The sequence below is a fragment of the Coenobita brevimanus genome, chromosome 44 (genome assembly GCF_032717465.1).
Source record: "Coenobita brevimanus isolate Jiangsu-jjx chromosome 44, ASM3271746v2, whole genome shotgun sequence".
NCBI lineage: Eukaryota > Metazoa > Arthropoda > Malacostraca > Decapoda > Coenobitidae > Coenobita > Coenobita brevimanus.
In genome coordinates this window covers 26670750-26691019 of record NC_136997.1, presented here as the reverse complement: position 1 = coordinate 26691019, position 20270 = coordinate 26670750, and positions in this window count along the sequence as shown.

Here is a 20270-nt window from a genome sequence, read left to right as displayed (position 1 = left end):
TCCCTGTAAAACAATTAACTCTAAGCCCTTGGCCACCCCATTTGGGATACATGGCGTCTGGCAATGGATGGATGGAATCCCTTTATCGTTACCTCACAAGTGATGAAGTATTGTACGGTGAAGCCTACATTTTCTTTTTTTTTTTTTTTTGCTCTGTTTGCTATCAGTCTGGCATAGTAACGTGGGGTCTGTCAGATTAATGGTAAGCTAGTGGGGCGTTATGGCTGAAAGTTAGTTAACCACTGTTACTGAATATCGCATTTATGCAGTTAATGGGGTGCATATTGCCTCCCATGCAAAATATGCTTACAAGAGGTTAGGTGTGCCAAGCCGACGTCGTGCTTTGTTTATCCCTGCACAACTGCTGACTTTATACAGAAAGTTTTATTCGTTCCTGTGTGGGTGGAACACTGCAGGCTTGTAGCGTTTGGTTCATTATTCTGTGCATTAAAACAAAATTGTATGAACACTAGGATATAATCAAAGAGAACGAATCTGAGGGTCGCATTCTTGTCTTCTTACAGGATATGAGGACCTACTGTGTACTACCTCTCTCTTACCGGTTTATTTCTGCCAGAGGCTGAGAAGCTGCAGGATTTGAGCTGTGTTTTACCTTCATCGTGTTGTAAGAAAATATATTGTTATTTGCATGATATGGTAGTCACAGGTATCAGTCTCTTTTTCCTGGTTATATTTATCTTTGTCCCTCTCGATGAGTTTGCAAAATATCACGGTGTGTGAATGAGAAAGAAAGCATCTAATCATTCCCTCAGAACACAAAAGGCAACCGCTGATTTATACCCACGTCCCTGTTTTCATTTCTAGGTAATGAAAAGATTGGGGCAAACAAGACCCTGTCCACAGGTCCTGTGGTGGGCCATGGAATTTATTTCGGTACCTCTTGCTTGCCAGGCGAGTGTGCCTCCGGTTACACCATCGTATGAAGTGCACTGAACACGTTGCTCTAAGCTATGCAAGCACTCGACTGTAATGTGCTGTTATTCACGAAATGTCAGCTATTCTTTCAAAAAGAAAAGTAAAAATTGCAATGAAATAGTATCCTTGGTGTTTGATAGCGTTGCATAAATAGAACTTTGAATCATATGACACTGATTGACGCCAACAATTTCACAAAGAATCGCAAGGTCGTATGGTGCACCATCATTTTAGTTTCCCACCAAATCTTAACCGACAGTGACGCTTGCAGTCAGGTACGAAAAAGCTGTATCAGTTATCTGTCTGACCTAAAGTACTCTTCAGTCTACAGAATGCTGGTAACTCGAACAAAAACATTATTTAGCAGCTTAAATGTCAAGCAACACTTAGCCTGCCATACTTTCCGAAGCTTGCTATATCCGACTAGTGGTTGTCAGCAATATTTAACTTTGAAATAACCATACAAAACGAACGTAGCCTGACATTTCGTATATCGTACTTGTGTACAGCATAATCAAATCCCCGTAATTACAGCTCTGAGGACATAGTTTTCTTTCATTTCAGGTATCAGTACGTAGACTATTTATTCCTTTGAACTTTTCAATGGAATTTCTGTGCCAGGTTTTCTATAATCTGTGATGCCCTTTCTTACAGAATCCTGTCAGAGTTGTTGAGTTGAATGGAAAGCCTTCTAGTGTTATTATTCTTCAAATCTACTACACTCTTTGGCAGGAAGTAAATACTCGGTATGGACTAATCGGCCTACTGGAGTTATCATCTTCCCTTCTCTTCTTAATTCGTGAGTAATACAATCTCAAGACTCGCCCTGACATGATTCACAAAGATATCCACCAGGTTTTGACTTTGTAAATGAATCAATTAGGCCTCAGGGAGAATGGAATTGAATGTTTAAAAAATATCATTCCGCAGGAACATAGTCAAATTTCACCGAAAGGAAAAAGATGTTAAACCCTGCATCGTAGAACAAAATCAAAAGCTGCTTGCATAAACAGATAATACAAAAGGCAAAAAAAAAAATCGATTTAAAATCAATTAGCAATAAAAATGTATAAAAGCCAGTCTCTTCCAAAACATTCAAACATCACCCGATTAACTGAAGGTTCCTCCAAACAAGGAAGACAGACAGGGAGCACCAACTGACCATGTGTCTATCGAGAAACCTTTGACGGAGGTCCCCCATATTCGGACACTGGACCAGCAAGTGACGGACAGTACGGAGAAGGTAAAACCTGCAACGTTATGCACTGCCTGTGTTAGACTCAGGATCATATTTACAAACTCTCTTAATGAAGCTGTGTCTAAGACTGTTTGTATATACTGTACTGTACAGCTGCCTTCTCTCATACAGCTTCTAAAGACTTTACAGTCAAAATACAGTGACCATCAGATACCGTATTAAGACAAAAAACAATCTGATATGTTATTAACCATAACGGAGATCAGTTTCACGCAAAGAGTGGTTAGATTATTCGTATACACGTCCCTTACAGTTGTCTTTTTATCCCCCACCTGACAAAGTCAGAGGAGGGTGTTGTTATCACTGGAATCAGTAGGTGTCTTCCCACTGAGATGGGCAGCAGGGCTGCTGGCCTGACGTAGAGATTTCGTTTCCAGGCCAGAACTCAGAAAATATTCACTATACCCATGAAATTTCACATAGCTATTTACCTTATAGTGAACTGGTGCCTTTTGATAGGTAGAATGCTGTGTCTGATTTTTTTTTTTTTTTCAAGTAGACAAAAAAAAAAAAAAATCCAAAGATTTCAATGCGACTTGCTCAAGGAATCTGGAGGGACCAGGTTATGTGTCCTCAAGGCGCTCTCCATACGCCCACCATTAAAAGAGCAGATTCGGGAGGGGGGTTAGGCTGTTTTGCGCTTGGTTAGGTGTGCAGGGAGGTGGGGGGTATGTACTTGGTCAGATGGAGTGTTGTAACAGTGTAGAGTTGTTTATGTTTTTTTCTACAGTCCAGTGCCCGTAACTGCCCAGACTGTAACAAGTAGCTAATGCCTATGACCCGCGAGAGAAAAGGATATCTTAAAACACTGATACCAGAAAGCAAATATGCAAAGATATTTCCATACATAGTAGTTCAAAAAGGTTAATGCACGAAGCATTTATGATTTTCCTGAGAGTTTATATATATATATATATATATATATATATATATATATATATATATATATATAGAGAGAGAGAGAGAGAGAGAGAGAGAGAGAGAGAGAGAGAGAGAGAGAGAGAGAGAGAGAGAGAGAGAGAGAGAGAGAGAGAGAGAGAGAGAGAGAGAGAAATAAAGTGAGAGAGAAAGGATGTTAAAGAAGTTAGTCGGGGAGTGAAAGATAAAAATGGTAGAATACTAGAGCAGAAGGGAGAAAAAGTGAGCAGATAGAGAGGACATTTTATGGAATTGTTGAGCACAGAGAACGAAAGTAATACGAGTATAAGTGGATGGGGAATGGCTGGGAGAAGGAGGGATGTAAGATGAGAGGAAGAAATTAGTAAGATGGAAATTGTGGAAGCAAAGAAGATGGCCAAAAAGAAGAAAGCCCCAGCAACTGATTGACAGAGTGGTGAAATGCTGAAGCACAGGGAAGAGACAGTAGTAGAATCGGTGTGGAAGATGTGTAGACTGGCCTGAAAGGAAGGGAATCTCCCGGAGGATTGGAATTCAGGTATAATTATTCCACAGTACAAAAGAAAAGGGGAAAAAGAAGTGTATGGTAATCGTAGGGGCATTTGTCTTTTTAATGTAATAGGAAAAGTCTATGGTAGGATACTTATTGACAGAGTTAGTTGGAGAAGAACAGGGAGGTTTTAGGAAGGGAACAGGTGGTGTAGATTAGATATTCGTTCTTAGGTCTTTAGTAGGAAAGTTTTTAGAGAGGGAGAAGAAGTTGCATGTGGCCTTCATGGATCTGAGGAAAGCATATGACAGGGTGCATAGACAATGATTGTGGAAAGAATTAAGAATATATGGAGTAAATGAGAAGTTGTTGAATGCCGTGAAGAGTGTGTATGAGGGTACGAAGGCTACAATGCGTCTGGATAGTGAAATGAATGAATTCTTCTATTTGAAGGTTGGGTTGAAACAAGGAAGTTTCATGTCCCGATGGTTGTTCAGTCAGTATATGGATGGGATTATATAAGAGATACAATGTAGGGAAATGGATGGTGGAGTTTCCCTAATGAGAGAGGGCATTGTGTGGAAACTCCCTGTACTGTTGTTTGCAGATGATACTGTGTTGTTAAGTGAAGACGAAGGGGAGCTGCAAGGCTTGGTGAATGAGTTTGAGAGAGTGTGTAAGAAACGGAATCTAAAGGTGGACGCAAAGAAGATTAAAGTTATGGTCTTCGAGAAAAATGAAGTCAGTGAATGTACAATGGGGTTGGATGCGGAGGAAATGGAAAATGTGAGTGCGTTTAAGTATCTGGGTAGTGTGATAAGTAAGGACAGAAGTTTAGAGGGTGAAGAGCTTGAAAGGTTACAACAAGGAAGAAAGGTTGCTGGTTCCTTGAATGCAGTGATAAGAAACAAGGAAGTGAGCATGGAAGTAAAAAAGATGCTGTATGACAGTATTGTGATACCAAGTTTAACGTATGGATGTGAAGCTTGAACCTTGTTTGAGGGACACAAGTCAAGAGTGAGAGCAGTGGAAATGACTTATTTGAGTGGAGTATGTGGAGTCACGTGGAGAGAGAGAGAGACTGACAAATGAGGAAGTCATGGAGAATTTTGGTGTGGATGTGGATGTGACAGGAAGCGTTAGGAGAAACATACTGAGGTGGTTTGGCCATGTGGAGAGAATGGAGAGCGAGAGACTGACGAGAAGGTTGAGTGAGGTGGAGGAGGGAGAGGGAGAGAGAGATCAAGGATGAGTTGGAGGGATGACGTGGAGAGGTAAAAGAGAAAGGGGATTGTGAACTGGGAGCAGGGCAGTGAAATGGCGGGGGACAGGGTGACACAGAGGCTATTTGTTTGTGGCCATCCCTTACGAGATTAAGGCGTCTGTCAGTATATATATATATATATATATATATATATATATATATATATATATATATATATATATATATAATCTCTCTCTCTCTCTCTCTCTCTCTCTCTCTCTCTCTCTCTCTCTCTCTCTCTCTCTCTCTCTCTCTCTCTATATATATATATATATATATATATATATATATAGTCTCTCTCTCTCTACTCTCTGTATATATATATATATATATATATATATATATATATATATTACCGCATCTAACGCGGTAAAGAGAGAGAGAGAGAGAGAGATGGAGAAGGAGGGAGAGGGAGAGAGAGGGAGAGACAGACAGAGAGAGAGGGAGAGTGTAGGAGAAAGAGAGAGAGGCACAAGGATGCTGACACGGTGTTCATATGTCCGTACAGTCGCCTAAGCATATCCATCAGCCTAGCGGGAATGAACATCAGGCCTTAGAATAGACGTTATGGGCGAGTGTGGGGCAGTGTGTGGGTAGTCAGGGACGAGTGAGGGGGTGAGGTGACGTCGATCCCTGGATTTACTAGACGGAGACTCCAAAGGGGTGGAGTTCAAGCGATGTGTCATTCCACGACCATCCTGTGAAAGTGTTATTGCTGTGAGAATATTTCGCCCATGAGGGACTGGTGTTGTGTACGTCACCCTTACCCACACACTGGTACTGTAAGACGAAAATTGGACCTGCCACAAGTGAGTTGCCCTTGCTTACTTTAGCCCATGGCGTCCCGTCGACATACTTCCACGTCCTCATGTTTTGTCACTGCCAATCCCGTTGACGTACTTCAACGTCCTGCAATTGCAAGGTTCTTAATTTCCACAATTTTCAAAATTCGCGCGAGATTTTCGATTCGCCCACCTACCCAAGCCTCCCCTACCTGCCGCCAGGCGGGCAGCGTCCCAGACCCCGCGTGACCCGTGCTCGCCCTTGTCTCGGTCACTCACCTGTTAGCAGTGACCCAGGTCAGACATGGCGCGTAAAGGTCTCTCAGACGACGAAATACAATCCGCCCTGGATGCCTTCACTGGAGATAGTGATTCTCCACTTGATGATGATGTGGTGGATCGAGATTATGTGCAGCCTGAGGAGGAAATAACAAGCAGTGATGAGGAGGTCCCTTCGCCCCGGAAAAAGCGGTATGTCACGTATCATAAGGCAAGGGAAGGCCAGCCTGCACCCAAAACACCTGCATGGACCTCTCTCCATCCCCTAGAGAGAGATTCTGATAAGGACGAGGATGAGGACGATGACGATGACGGCGGCTTAGAACGTGATGTTACCTCGTGGTTGGGGAAGGAAAAAATCTCACCCCAAGGATCAGAAGGTGGGGCGAGAAGGCAAATAAAATATGGCCTAGTGTTTTGTCTGGGGAAGGTGAAAGTGGTGTGGTGGGAGTGCGGGGTGAAAGGGAAAGTGGTGTGGCGGGAGCGAGGGGTGAAAGGGAAAGTGGTGTGGCGGGAGTGCGGGGTGAAAGGGAAAGTGGTGTGAGGGAGGCAGCACGAGCACGTGGTGCACGGAGGCCTAGGGGAGAGGAGGTGGAGCCACTCCCCAGCACGTCTTTCGCCCCACAATATTTCCAAACTTCCTCCCCACAGCCCCAGGATGTGGGGAAAGGAAGGAAAGGGAAGGGAAAGGGTAAAGGAAAAGGGAGAGGGAAGAGAAGTGCGAGTGATGAAAGGCGCCGCTCTCCACCTCCCCCACCACCACCAATGTTGCGTTGTGCCTTCAGCCATGTTTCAGAGAGTACCATAACTTCCTACACTACTGAAACTGTGTGGGTAGGCGATAAGGCCAGTCAGTATGTGCTAAGTCTTATATAAACTTGAAACGGGTGTAATGTTTGCAAGAAAATAATGTATAAGTTCAGAAATAGTGTAAGTTGAACGAAGTGATATCAAAACTACACCCACTGTATAAATCTGCGAAAATATGACGCTCAGTATAACACTCTGGTCAGTATATATGTGATAGCAAGAATATAAAGTGGAAGCGGGAGTAATGTTAGCCTGAAAGTAACGTATAAGTTGAAAAATAGTGTAAGTTGTAACAATTGATGTCACGAGTACACCCACTGTGTAAATCTGCGAAAATATTACGCTCAGTAGAACATTCTGGTCAGTATGTGATAGGAATGATATAAAGTGGAAAAGGGTGTAATGTTAGTAGGAAAGTAATTTATAAGTTGAATACTAGTGTAAGATGAAACAAATGATATCGCAATAACACTCACTGTGTAAATATGCGATAATATGACGCTCAGTAGAATAGTAAGGTCTCCAATTATGTGATAGCAATTATATCAAGTGGAAACATGTGTAATGTTAGTGGAGAAGTATTATATAAGTACAAAAATAGGTTGTAAGTTGAAATAATAGTCATAGCGGCTTCATCCTCTGTGTTATTATGCGCTATTATTACGCTAAAGATTATCGTAAGGCCTGAAACTATCTCAAAACAGTTCTCTAAAGTGGAAAAGTGTATAATGTTATTAGGAAAGTATTATGTAAGTTGAAAAAAACACAATACGAGTTGAAACAACAGTCACAGCGAGTTCACTCACTACGTAAATAAGCGCTAACATTACGCTAAATGTTATCGAAAGGCCTGTGAATACGTAAAAACAGTATAATAAAATGTAAAATGGTATAATGTTATTGGAGATGTATTATGTAAGTAGAAAAAATGATATGTATCATGATTCAGGAATGTTAGCGATTCATCGTGACCAGTCTGCCCGATTGTGCTCGGTTCGCACGATGGTACAATGCTTATTTCAGCTCTATTTTTGTATAAAATCCAATTTACTCTTGTATCACATGTTTTTATGTTTGTAACAAATACATATCTACTTACTTTCATTGGTTTCCCAGACTTATAATACCATAGAAAACGTGAGAGCCTCAGACCACCTACAGAGAACACAGTACCAGGTGTGACGAAGGTAGTGGCGGATTAAGGGGGGAGCTGACTGGGCTGCAGCCAGGGGCCCCCAGTATTTGGGGGGCCCCCAATTCTTACAGTTTGTCAACAGAAAATCTGATACAAAAGGTCACCTAAGGGGAATGCATGATTGAGGGCCCTCCAGGGGGGGCCCCTTCCCAATCCCCCATAACAAACCTTCCCTCAGGTATTCCCCCACGGCTACATTAACAATATATTTAGGTTTTCATTATATAAAGTAATAAAAATAACAATAGGCCTACATACAACTTAATTGGACCGGTGCATAAAAATAAAATAGTAACCGGTTCAATTACGTTTGGGCTGTGGTTTTCTTTCATGACTTCGTTATTTTATGCAGATATTTTATACGATATTCAGGATAATTTCTCCTTTTTTATTAAGTTATATTATGTTTAGTACATAATAATTACTATAGTATCTGTGAGACCTAGAAGAGAGAATCAGAATATTATTATTTATAAAGTATAATATTATTCCTACTCAAATGCTGAAGTCTTTGTTGACATGACACTCCGGTACTCGTGTGTAGTAGAGGGAATCCAAGACCGTCCTAGGCGGCCAAAATAGCAACATTTAGACGTAAGTTTCTCTATTTGATATTTTCATTACTTCTTTTATAAAATGGAGTACTTCAAGCATTATTGTGAACTCGACTAAACGCACATAGGAAAGACAGAACAAAGGTGCAATGCTTCTGCAAGCCGACCTGCCACTTAGCAGCTGTGCAGCATGTTACTGTACAAAGAAAAGAGAAAATTACTTTATCACTATTCCTCACTATGGTGCTATCGATAGGAAGTTCCAGTTTAGGTTTTGTGTTTTATTTACTTAGTTTATTTTTACTAAAGATAATTATCGAGTAGGCCTAATGCCTGACGATTTTTCCCATCAATTTTTATCGTGTTCTTCGAGCTATGAAACACGGAAAGATAAGGTAATTGTGAAAGCATATACCGGTAGTACCTAGTTTGGTATTGTTAGGTTCATTTTAATAGGCTAAGTAAATCTAATTACCTCCGCCAACGAAGTTGGAGGGGTTATGTTTTCATCCGTGTTTGTTTGTATGTTTGTCTGTGAACAAAATTACTCAAAAACGCGTGGGCCGATTCTTACGAAATTTTGCATATAGACTGGACATGGCCTACTGAACAAATGATTAGTTTTTGGTGAAGATCAGGTCAAAGGCCAAGGTCATGGACGCGAAAAGGTCATACCCCACAATTTCGTACTCAAAAATACTTGACGGATTTCAATGAAATTTTGCTGTAGGCTTTGATATTGTCCAAGGAAGAGATGATTTGATTTTTGTGAAGATCGGGTCAAAGGTCAAGGTCACAGAAATGAAAAGGTCAAAACATTTTTGGCCATAATTTCCTTTCTAATAATGGTAGAGACGTGGGACCAACGAAATTTTGTAGTATTAAGCAAGGCCTTTCGGATGTGTGCTGTCAAATTTGTCAAATGTTTTATTTCTTTGTTTTTGTTTTTTTCTTTGTAAGATTGTTTGTTACCAACATGACTCAAAAAAGTACTTGATGGAACTGAGTGAAATTTTGTGGGAGGCTTTGATATTATCCAAGGAAGAGGTGATTTTACTTTGGTGAAGCTAAGGTTTTTTGATTTTCTACAAAGCCTTTATGCCTGGTTTGTCACATCTACCCATCGTTGGCAGGTACTCCGAAAACACTTGGAAGGGCTACCTGTTACCAAGGCCTTGTCTGACACAAGATGGTCAACCCGACATGATGCTGTAAGAGCTGTAAATAGAAGATATAGTAAGAATATTTCAGCACTAAAAGAATTGGCAATGGATGAAAATCAGCCACGAGAACGTAGACTTGTGGCAGAAGGACTTCTAGAGAAGTTTCAGCAGCTAGAAATCTCAATCTTACTTGAAGTATGGGACACAGTCAGTTTTAGAGAGGTTTCAGAAAACCAGCTTATCCCTTCAAGAAAGTGGACTCCCTTTGAATTCAGCAGTTAATTTGTTGAAACCTCTCCTCGAGTTTGTCATCAGTCAGCGCTCGGAATTTGAAAGCTATGAAGAAAAAGGAATGATGAAGTCGGTTGTCAAAGAATACAAAGAATCTTCAAAACGACAAAAGAAGAGGAAGCACCAGTTTGATGAAGGTCCCTCAGCTGAAACAGTATTTTCACCCAGAGAAAGTTTCAAGGTTGAGGTATTTTTACCAATCATTGACAAGCTAGTTTCAGCTCTCAAAGATCGTTTAAATGCTTACAAAGAAATTGAGGATAAGTTCGGCTTTCTTTCCAACCTAACCAAGGTTAGCAATGATTCCATCAGAAAAGCAGCAAATAAATTGATGGAAGAATATTCAAATGATTTTGAAGACTGCTTTCCTTCTGAATTAGTACAATTTTCAGAACTATTCAAAACTGTCAGTGCCCAAGAATGGAATAAAGTACAGAGCACAAGCCCAGAATCAAGGATGTTATTGCTTCTAAATGAGAATAAGTATACTCAATGCTTCCCAAATATCCACATTGCACTGCGCATTTATCTTTCTATGGCAACTTCAAACTGGAGTGGAGAACGATCCTTTTCCAAGTTGAAAAGAATAAAAAATGAAGTTCGAAGTACCATGGGACAGTAGCGACTAAATCAGCTCTCTATTATGAGTATAGAAAATGATATTGTAGAGAAACTGAGCTTCACTGACTTAACCCCTACACCGCGGGCTTGTTTACCAATGACTTGAGTGTGCCGCGGGGTTATTTGGGCTCCGACAGACTCTCAAAAAATATTTGCCAAAAATCAGTTATTAGTCCTAGAATAATAAAATTACATATGCTTATGGCACATACCTTCAGCTTTCTCCTGGAATGATTGTTGAGCCTTCGTCTGTTACCGTAGGACTTGTGGAAACCTCTGAAGTAGGGTAACGAAGTCTCCACTTTACACTTCCCGACAACCCGTAATATGATTACCACAGCCAGATACAAACACTATAAACACTATTCTACAATTTTCAAGTAGTTTGGGATCCATACTCAAATAAAAAAACACTGTGAAAGCAATGGAAATTACGAGCGCGTCTGATCGTCGCACTGGCACTAGTTCGCTCTTGGTAGTCTGTCATTTATTATTCATAAAACCCCTCACACTTTATATTTCTATTACTATATAACACTTATATATATCTACAGTCTTTATCCATAAGTTTCCTTCAGTAGTATTAGTTTATTGTCACTGTAGGGATTCAATTTCATTCAGTAAAATACGTAGCATTCACTTTCTCGTCCTGTATACTGGCATTGAGAGTGAATGTCACTTTCATCTTCACTCTCATAACTCATAGCATTCAGACATGCTAGAGTGAAACTTTCACTTTCATTACTCCTAGGGTATATACTCGTATTCTTATAATACTACTCATTTACATTTCTATTTACGTTCTCTATTTTATTTACGTTATTTACATTTCTATTTTATTTACACTGTGTTGTGCACTGTCACTTGAAATAACTTATAAAACTATTTTCCATTGTTCACGTATATTTACATTCATTACTTTCACTTGCTGTTTACACATTATTTACACATTATTTACAATTCCACTTGCACTGTTTTACTCAATAGAAAGATCGTAGTCACTCTTTTATCAATTGTCAGCCCTTTACCTCTTTCCACACGAGGTTTAGTAGGGGGTAAAGGTCACAGGGCCATTTGCATGGGGGTGAAAAAAGGCCTTGAAGTCAGCAAGAAGAAACATACGTACTCTCGCCTCGGAAGATGAGAGTGAACTGATAACGGAGGACCAGCGTGGAGGCCTGCTAGGGGTTATTCAGAGTTACCAATATTACTTCTTGAAACAGCTAAGTCTAGCACTGATATGATTGGCAGGAAATCTAGACAATACATTATAAATTTGGTAGTTCCAGGTGAATGTAAATATCACTTAGGCTTCTCCCTTCCCTCCTTACATATATCTTTATTACGAAAGTAGATTAGAGGCCTACTTAGGAGATATATATTCAGAGCTACCATTGTTATATCTTGAAACAGCTTTGTCTAGTACTGATATGATTGGCAGGAAATCTAGACAATACATTATAAATTAGGTAGTTCCAGGTGAATGTAAATATCACTTAGGCTTCTCCCTTCCCTCCTTACATGTATATTTATTACGAAAATAGATTATACGGCATATTTCAAGGGGAAAAAAACAGCGAAAATTAGCGAACGAGTGCACGTGAGGTGTTGTCAGGTGATAATTAGCCAATTCCAGGTGTATGGCACTCTCACTTACCTTATTCTTTCTTGTATATATTATTTGGTATAAGAATAGGACATAGGGCTTATTTCAATGAATGAAATCAGTGAAAAATTCCAGGGAAGATTTACTTAGCGTAGCACGGCCGGGCAGGCGAGAGGATAGGGTAATGGAGGGGGGGTAGGGAGGGGAGTCAAGAACGGGGAGAAATGGCTAAATTGTCAACAATGGATGGGAGTACAGATGAGATTAGGAGTACTGACTAGTGTTGGACATTGGCAGTACTGATAGATGATACAAGCCCCCACTTGGAAGCCCGGGTGAATTCAAAATAACACAGAATCACAAAAGCGACGCCCCGCGGTATGATCCCTTGCTCCCAAGCGTCACGAAAGTGACGCCCCGTGGTTAAGGGGTTAATGAGTTTGGCTTGAAAAAAATTCATAGACGTGCAATGTAAGGGCAGCCTAGTATCATATTTATGAAGTGTTCATTCAAGTTTTTAGGCTTATTATTGTTTTGCAACATTAGAAAGAAATAATTTTCATATAATAAACTTGATACGTTAGAATTGATATTATTTTATACTTTTAACTACATTTTTACCTCAGGCTTTGCATATTGATTTTCTTAATGCCTTATTTGAAAGGGGTTTTACAAATCTGCCCTAATTGTGATATCGGTAAAGATAATTTAAATTTGACTTAGAGATATAGGTGATTTCAAACCCAATCAGTTGGCTGCTGAATACAATGATTTTCGATCTGAATAAAATAATCAAGACTCGCTTCGCTCGCCAACTGTTTGATAAAAGGGCCCCCACCTGAAGTTTAGCCAGGGGCCCTATGCACTCTTAATCCGCCCCTGGACGAAGGTATACCTGTTTAGGCAACTTATGGACCCCGGTGAACACTTTCTTCGTGATTGACCATTGTTTCTGACCAAAAGCGAAAGTTTTAGCAAAAAAAATTTTGGTCCAAAAATGGTCGGGATTGGGGGTACCAGTGGTGAAAAAGTGGTTGGGATGGGGCGGGTTAAGAATGCCTATTAATCTGCACATGGTTGATGTCACTATATTTCCGAGTTATAAATGTAGGAAAGTAAGGACGAGAATGAAAGCGATATACGTATACGAAGTAAAAGCTGGCAAATTGTAATTCGATGTATGACCAAGTGTTGTAACAATGACGAGTGATGCCATTATAGCATACTGAGAGAGTAAAATTGCACTTCCAGGTATGACCGAATAAATAGTCGAGTCCAGTTGGGCGGGTTTCATTACCCCGTTTCCCCCTCCACGATTGCATGCGGTTATATATAGTTACATATATAAATATATATATATATATATATATATATATATATATATATATATATATATATATAATATATATATATATATATATTATATATATATCCATCCTCTAATCCTACGTTGCCCCATGAGGAGCGTAGGAGCCCTGGCCTAGGCAGTTGGTCCTGACATTTAAGATGAGAGTGACCAGCCTCACTCATCTCTGAGTGGCATTACGTGAGCAATAAACCCCAACCATCCCTTGGATATAAACCTTCACCGGCTCAATCCAACTGGAGTGCAATAATTACGCACTAAACCACCAGGCGCCAAATTTGGTTATATGGTTACCACCCAGCGTGGTAAATGGTTTCCTGGTGTACAGGAAACCATTTGGCTTGTCATGCAGTGTAGAGTCACCCACAGGCAGAAGGAAGAGGAAAGAATGAAGGAAAGAAAGACGGAAGAGGGAGTGTAAAGTCACCCGTAGACAGAAGGATGAGGAAAGAATGAAGGAAAGAAAGATGGAAGAGAATGGAGGAGAGGAAATAGCAGACACCCAAGAGCAGCACTACATCGAGTGAAAGGATGCTGAGCACCCCCACCTACCACAAAATGATTTGGTTTTATGCCAGGTATCCCCGAAGGGCTAAGGCGCTGCCCCTGGGTAGAGGACTTTTGGATTGGAGCGTGTAGCATTTTATGACCGGATACCCTTCCTGATGTCTACCATTGACCGTGGATTCGATCCTCCGACCCTTAGACTGAGCCACGGCTGCTACAAAAAAAGAATATATATATATATATATATCCAGAGGCAGGATCCCACTGCTACCTGGCGCATCCCTGGGTGGCGGATAGGGGAAGGCCTTGTAGATATACAAGGTACCGTCTTAGACGGTGCGGACCATTGGACCCCATGTAGATAATTAGGGCTCCACCGAATATAACGAATAAGGTGGCCCCAAAAAATTACATCTCACCAGAAACTATGTGGCAGGGAGGTGACATTATTTGCCACAATCCTCCCAACCAAACATGAGTTCTATTGCAAATGATTTGACGGGCGTTCCTGTTGGATCATCGTCTACTAAAGGTCCAGCCGCACTGCCTCATTTGCTTACAGGCAGTGTGCCACCGAAAGTGAGTAGGCACTGTGTTGGAAAATTAGACTCTTGGATGTTAAAAAAACTGAAATCGATGAAGATCTATGCATACAATGTAAGAAGCCTCGCAGAAGATTACAAACTTGATAACCAGATGACTAAACTGGAAAACATTAGTTGGGATATTGTAGGTTTGAGTGAGATCCGCAGAATAGAAGAAAAATTCAGCTCGAACACATCAAACACTGCTTTTACTACAGAGGAAAGGAAAATGAAAGAGTTAGTGGTGTAGGATTTCTAATTAACAGAAATCTTGCAGACAACATTGTTAAATTCAGCAGTGTATCTGACAGAGCAGCATTTGTTGTCATTACTGTATACTATGCAAAAAAATATACGATGAAAGTTATACAAGTATATGCACCAACTTCTCAAAGCCCAGATGAAGAAATAGAAACATTCTATGATGACATCTCCCAGATTATGGAAGAAGAAAAGACAACATATACTATACTCATGGGAGACTTCAATGCAAAAGTTGGGAAGTCGAAAAATGGAGAAGCAAATATGGGAAAATTTGGTGTGGGAGAAAGGAATGAGAGAGGAGAAATGCTGGTAAATTTTGCTGAAATGTTTAACATGAGAATAATGAACGCATTCTTCCACAAAAGAACAGGAAGAAAGTGGACCTGGAGAAGCCCAAATGGAGGAACAAAGAATGAAATTGACTTCATTATAGCAGATAAGAATAACACGATCACAAATGTCACAGTTATCAACAAAGTAAATATAGGTAGTGATCACAGTATGGTGGGCTGCACAGCCAGATTCAATTTCAGAAATGGAAGAAAGAAGATGATTAAAGATAAAAAGTTATGCCCAATAATAGTAAATGAAGACAAAGCAGCCTTTCAGTTGGAAATAAGGAACAGATTTTAGGCTCTGAGTAATGCTGAATGTGACATTGATGAGCTGAATAACAGACTAACAAAAGTGCTAAGAGAATCAGCAGAGGTAGTAGGAAAACCTAATACAACCAAAGCCAAGAAGTATTCAGAAGAGACACTGGAGCTTATGAAAAAACAAAATGAAATGAAAGTAAAGACAAAGAAAGTCGAAATAGAACGAGCAGAATTAAATAAGCTTATCAACAAAAGACAAAGAGAAGAAAAAAGAAAGAGAAACATGGATCAGATCAAATAAACCATCAAAAATGGAAAAAGTCTGAAACAGGTCCGAAGCAAAATGGCACTAGGAAAGCAACAAATGACATCACTGAAAGAAAAAAAAAAAAAAAAACGGTGAAATCATTAAATGCAGAGATAAGATGGTGAAGAGAGTTGAAGAATTTTACAAAGAGTATGCATCAAAGACAGTAGTACCAATAGCTAACTTTTCAGTTGACACAAGTGAAATACCTGAGATAACACCAGACGAAGTAAATATTTGTCTTAAAAATATGAAAAGAGGGAAGGCTCCGGGAGAAGATGGAATAGTAACAGATTTACTTTTGGATGCCAGAGTAGAAGTAAAAAATAGGCTTGCTCACTTATTTACCCACTGTATGAAACAGAAGAAAATTCCCAAAATATGATGTAATGCAATAGTTATTTTACTCTACAAAAAAGGTGACTCAAAAGATCTTAGTAACTATCGACCCATTAGCTTATTATCAGTCACAAACTCTTCATTAAAGTCCTTACGAACAGAATAACAACAATTTTAGAGGAAAACCAACCTCGTGAACAGGCAGGATTCCGAAGCGGGTATTCGACCAATGATCATCTACATACAATGAACCAGCTATTTGAGAAAACTATAGAATATAATAAACCACTGTGCTTAGGTTTTGTTGATTACGAAATGGCTTTCGACTCAGTGGAGCATATAGCAATTATAAATTCATTGCGAGAACAGGGGGTGAACGAGAACATTGTAAACTTGTTTGAAAACATATATAAAGAGGGAACTGCTACAGTTAAATTATAAGGACTCAGAAAAAATTAAGATTGAGAAGGGCGTGCGTCAGGGAGATACAATTTCACCAAAATTATTTACAGCATGCCTAGAAAGCATTTTCAGAAAGCTAGACTGGGAAAACAAAGGAGTGAACATTGATGGAGAAAAGCTAAACCACTTAATATTTGCAGATGACATTGTCCTAATCTAAGAAACAGAGGAGGCATTGCAAGAAATGTTAAATGACCTGAACAGAGAAAGTCTGAAAGTAGGAATGAAGATGAACCGAAGTAAAACTAAAGTAATGTTTAATACACAAACACCAAAGAGCGTCATCACACTAAGCGATGAAATTATTGAAGAAGTTGAGGAGTACAACACTTATGACAAGTACTAAAATTAACGAAAGATAATGATAGCGAAATAAAAAGACGCATTACAATTGGATGGAAAGCTTTCGGTAAACAGACATTATGAAAAGTAGCTTGCCAGTTTGTATGAAACGAAAAGTATGTAACGAATTCATAATTCCAGCTATGACGTATGGTTGTGAGACCTGGAAACTGACAAAATCAATGGAAAATAAATTAATCCGTTCTCAGAGAGCAATGGAAAGGTCAGTGTTGGGAATATCTTTAAGAGACAGGAAAAGATCAACTTGGGTGAGAGAGAAGACTAAAGTCAAAGATATTGTGGGGGTTATAAAGGAACAGAAATGAAGGAGGGCAGGCCATATAGCAAGAATAAGGGATAACCGATTGAGCAAGAGGCTTACTGACTGGACACGAAGAGAATGTAAGCGTAGCAGAAAAAGGCCAGACAGGAGATGGACAGATGAGATAGAGAAAATTGCAGGGAAAACTTGGCAAATATTGGCTCAGTCAAGGAATTCGTGGAAAAGGTTGGGGGAGGCCTTTGTTCAGCAGTGGACTAGTTATGGCTGATGATATATATAGATAGATAGATAGATAGATAGAGATATATATACATCTATCTATCTATCTATCTATAGCCCGACGCCCTAATCCCGCAAAGGGTGGCCGCAGACAAAACGCCTCCAAGTCGCTCTGTCACCCACCATTTGACTACCCTCCCCCCAACTCACCCCCCTCTCTCTCATATACCTCAACTCCATCCCTCCACCTCATCCTCGGTCTACCTCTCCCTCTCCCTCCCTCCACCTCACCTACATACACCCTCTTAGTCAGTCTTTCATTCTCCATTCTCTTCACATGTCCAAACCACCTCAGTGTATTTCTCCTAATCTTCTCAACCACATCCACATCCACCCCACAGCGTTCCTTCACTTCTTCATTCGTCAACCGGTCCCTCCACGTCACTCCACATGCTCCTCTCAAGTAACTCATTTCCACTGCTCTCACTCTTGACTTGTTCCCCTCTTGCAAGGTCCACGCCTCGCTTCCATACGTCAGGGTAGGGATCACAATACTATCATGCAGTGACTTCTTAACTTCCTTACTCACCTCCCTATTTCTCATCACTGCTTTCAGTGTACCAACAACCTTCCTTCCCTGCTGTACCCTTTCACGCACTTCATCCCCCAAAGTTCCATCCTTACTCATCACACTACCCAAGTACTTGAATGCACTCACATTCTCCATATTCTCACCATCCAACCTCACTGCACAGTCTGTGACTTCATTCCTCTCAGACACCATAACTTTACTTTTGTTTACATTAACTTTCAGATTCCTCCTCTTACACACTGTCCCAAATTCATTCACCAAACCTTGCAACTCCCATTCATCTTCACTCAACAATACTGTATCATCAGCAAACAGCAACACCGGAAGCTTCCAAATCTCACCCTCATTCATTAGAGCCACCCCCACATCCACTGCCCTACCCTGCATCTCCTTTACAACCCCATCCATGTATATATTAAACAGCCATGGAGACATCACACAACCCTGTATATATGTATACTGTATTCTGTATATGCATACAGTATATATATATATATATATATATATATATACAGTATATATATATATATATATATATATATATATATTTCATTGCCAGACGCCATGTATCCCAAACGGGGTGGCCAAGGGCTTAGAGTTAATTGTTTTTACAGGGAGAGGCACTAATCCTCCACCAACCCCACTTGACACGCATATATATATATATATATATATATATATATATATATATATATATATATATATATATATATATATATATATATATATATATATATATATATATATATATATATATATATATATATATATATATATCTATCTATCTATATATATATATATATATATATATATCTATATATATATATATATATATATATATATATATATATATATATATATATATATGCATACAGGCATCTATATAATTATATGTAATTATATAATTTGTTCCTTCCAAAACAGGCTAAACAGTAAATATATAAAAACGAAAATAATAGATTGAAATTTTTTTAAAACTAAAATTTGTCTCTTACTATATACACTAAACTGAAAACATGCTATAATTTCTCGCTTCCAAAATAAATTGAATAAAAAAATCAGGAATCATTAACACCTTCAATTGGGTAATGTCGATTTCAGTTCAGTTTTCCTTCCTTAAGACGATTTTATTCAGCTCAGGAAAGGATTCTGGAACTGCAGGGATAGATGTTTCCTTCAGTAGCATCTTCACTGCTAAGACATCATTTTGAAGCTGTATAAAAACTGTTCGGTGGTAGCAAGAACGAAATACAAGAATCCGTAATTGGACTGAAGGAGTTGAATCCGGAATGTCTGGATATTATATTGTGTTGAAAAATCTTGAGGTCCTTAAGCCTGATATTCAATGTAATGTCTTCTACGTTTTGTCTATCTTATCTTTCTATCCATCTATAACCAGACGCTATAATCCCTTAAGTAATGGGCACAATCAAAACTCATCCTCTGTTATTAGACTGCCATCCCTCCAACAGACGCCCGCATCCCATGTGGAACTCCCCACCCATTCCCTCAACATCATCCTCGGTCTCCTACTGCCCCCCTCCGCGTCATTCACCTAGTCCTTTTAGTTCGTTTCTCATCATCCATCCTCTCCACATGGCCAAACCATCTCAGACGATGCATATTTCATATAGCAAAATGGCACAATAAAACATCACTTTGGCTCTGCATTATCCATACAACCGTGTTTGGAACTACATTTTGTACTGATTTAGTTACGTTAGTAGCTTTTGGTCCAGCTTTGGAAATACCAGTTGCCTTGAAAAGTTTCTGATCGATCTACTTTAAATTTTGTAACCTCATCTGCCCAGGGAAGTTCCCGAGTGGTAATCACAAATCAATGCGTGATGACTGGCAACTCGCGGTACAATGTGCCAAGCGAGGTACCGCAACTTCCATTCATTATGCTGGCAGCTGTTTTGTGTGTGTCTCAGCTCCATAAAATAATTATTAGGTGATGAAACGCCTTACTAATGAATTATTTCGTTTTTTTTATACCCTAATCTCAGCTTAGCTGATCATTTTTTTTCTGAATAGTTAGTTATTCAGGAACGCACTAGCATTGGACTTGTCTTGATGTTATGCCACTTTTCCCACACAGACTGTCACACTAAGATTACCCAGGCATTGTCTTCACTGGTTTGTGGTCCACTGCACAGACATGACCTCCTGATGGTGAGTGATAATCACAGCCAGCATCTGCTTGACATGAGTCAGGTGTTGGCGTCGACTGGAGCCTTCCTCACGCCCGTCTTCCTCGCCA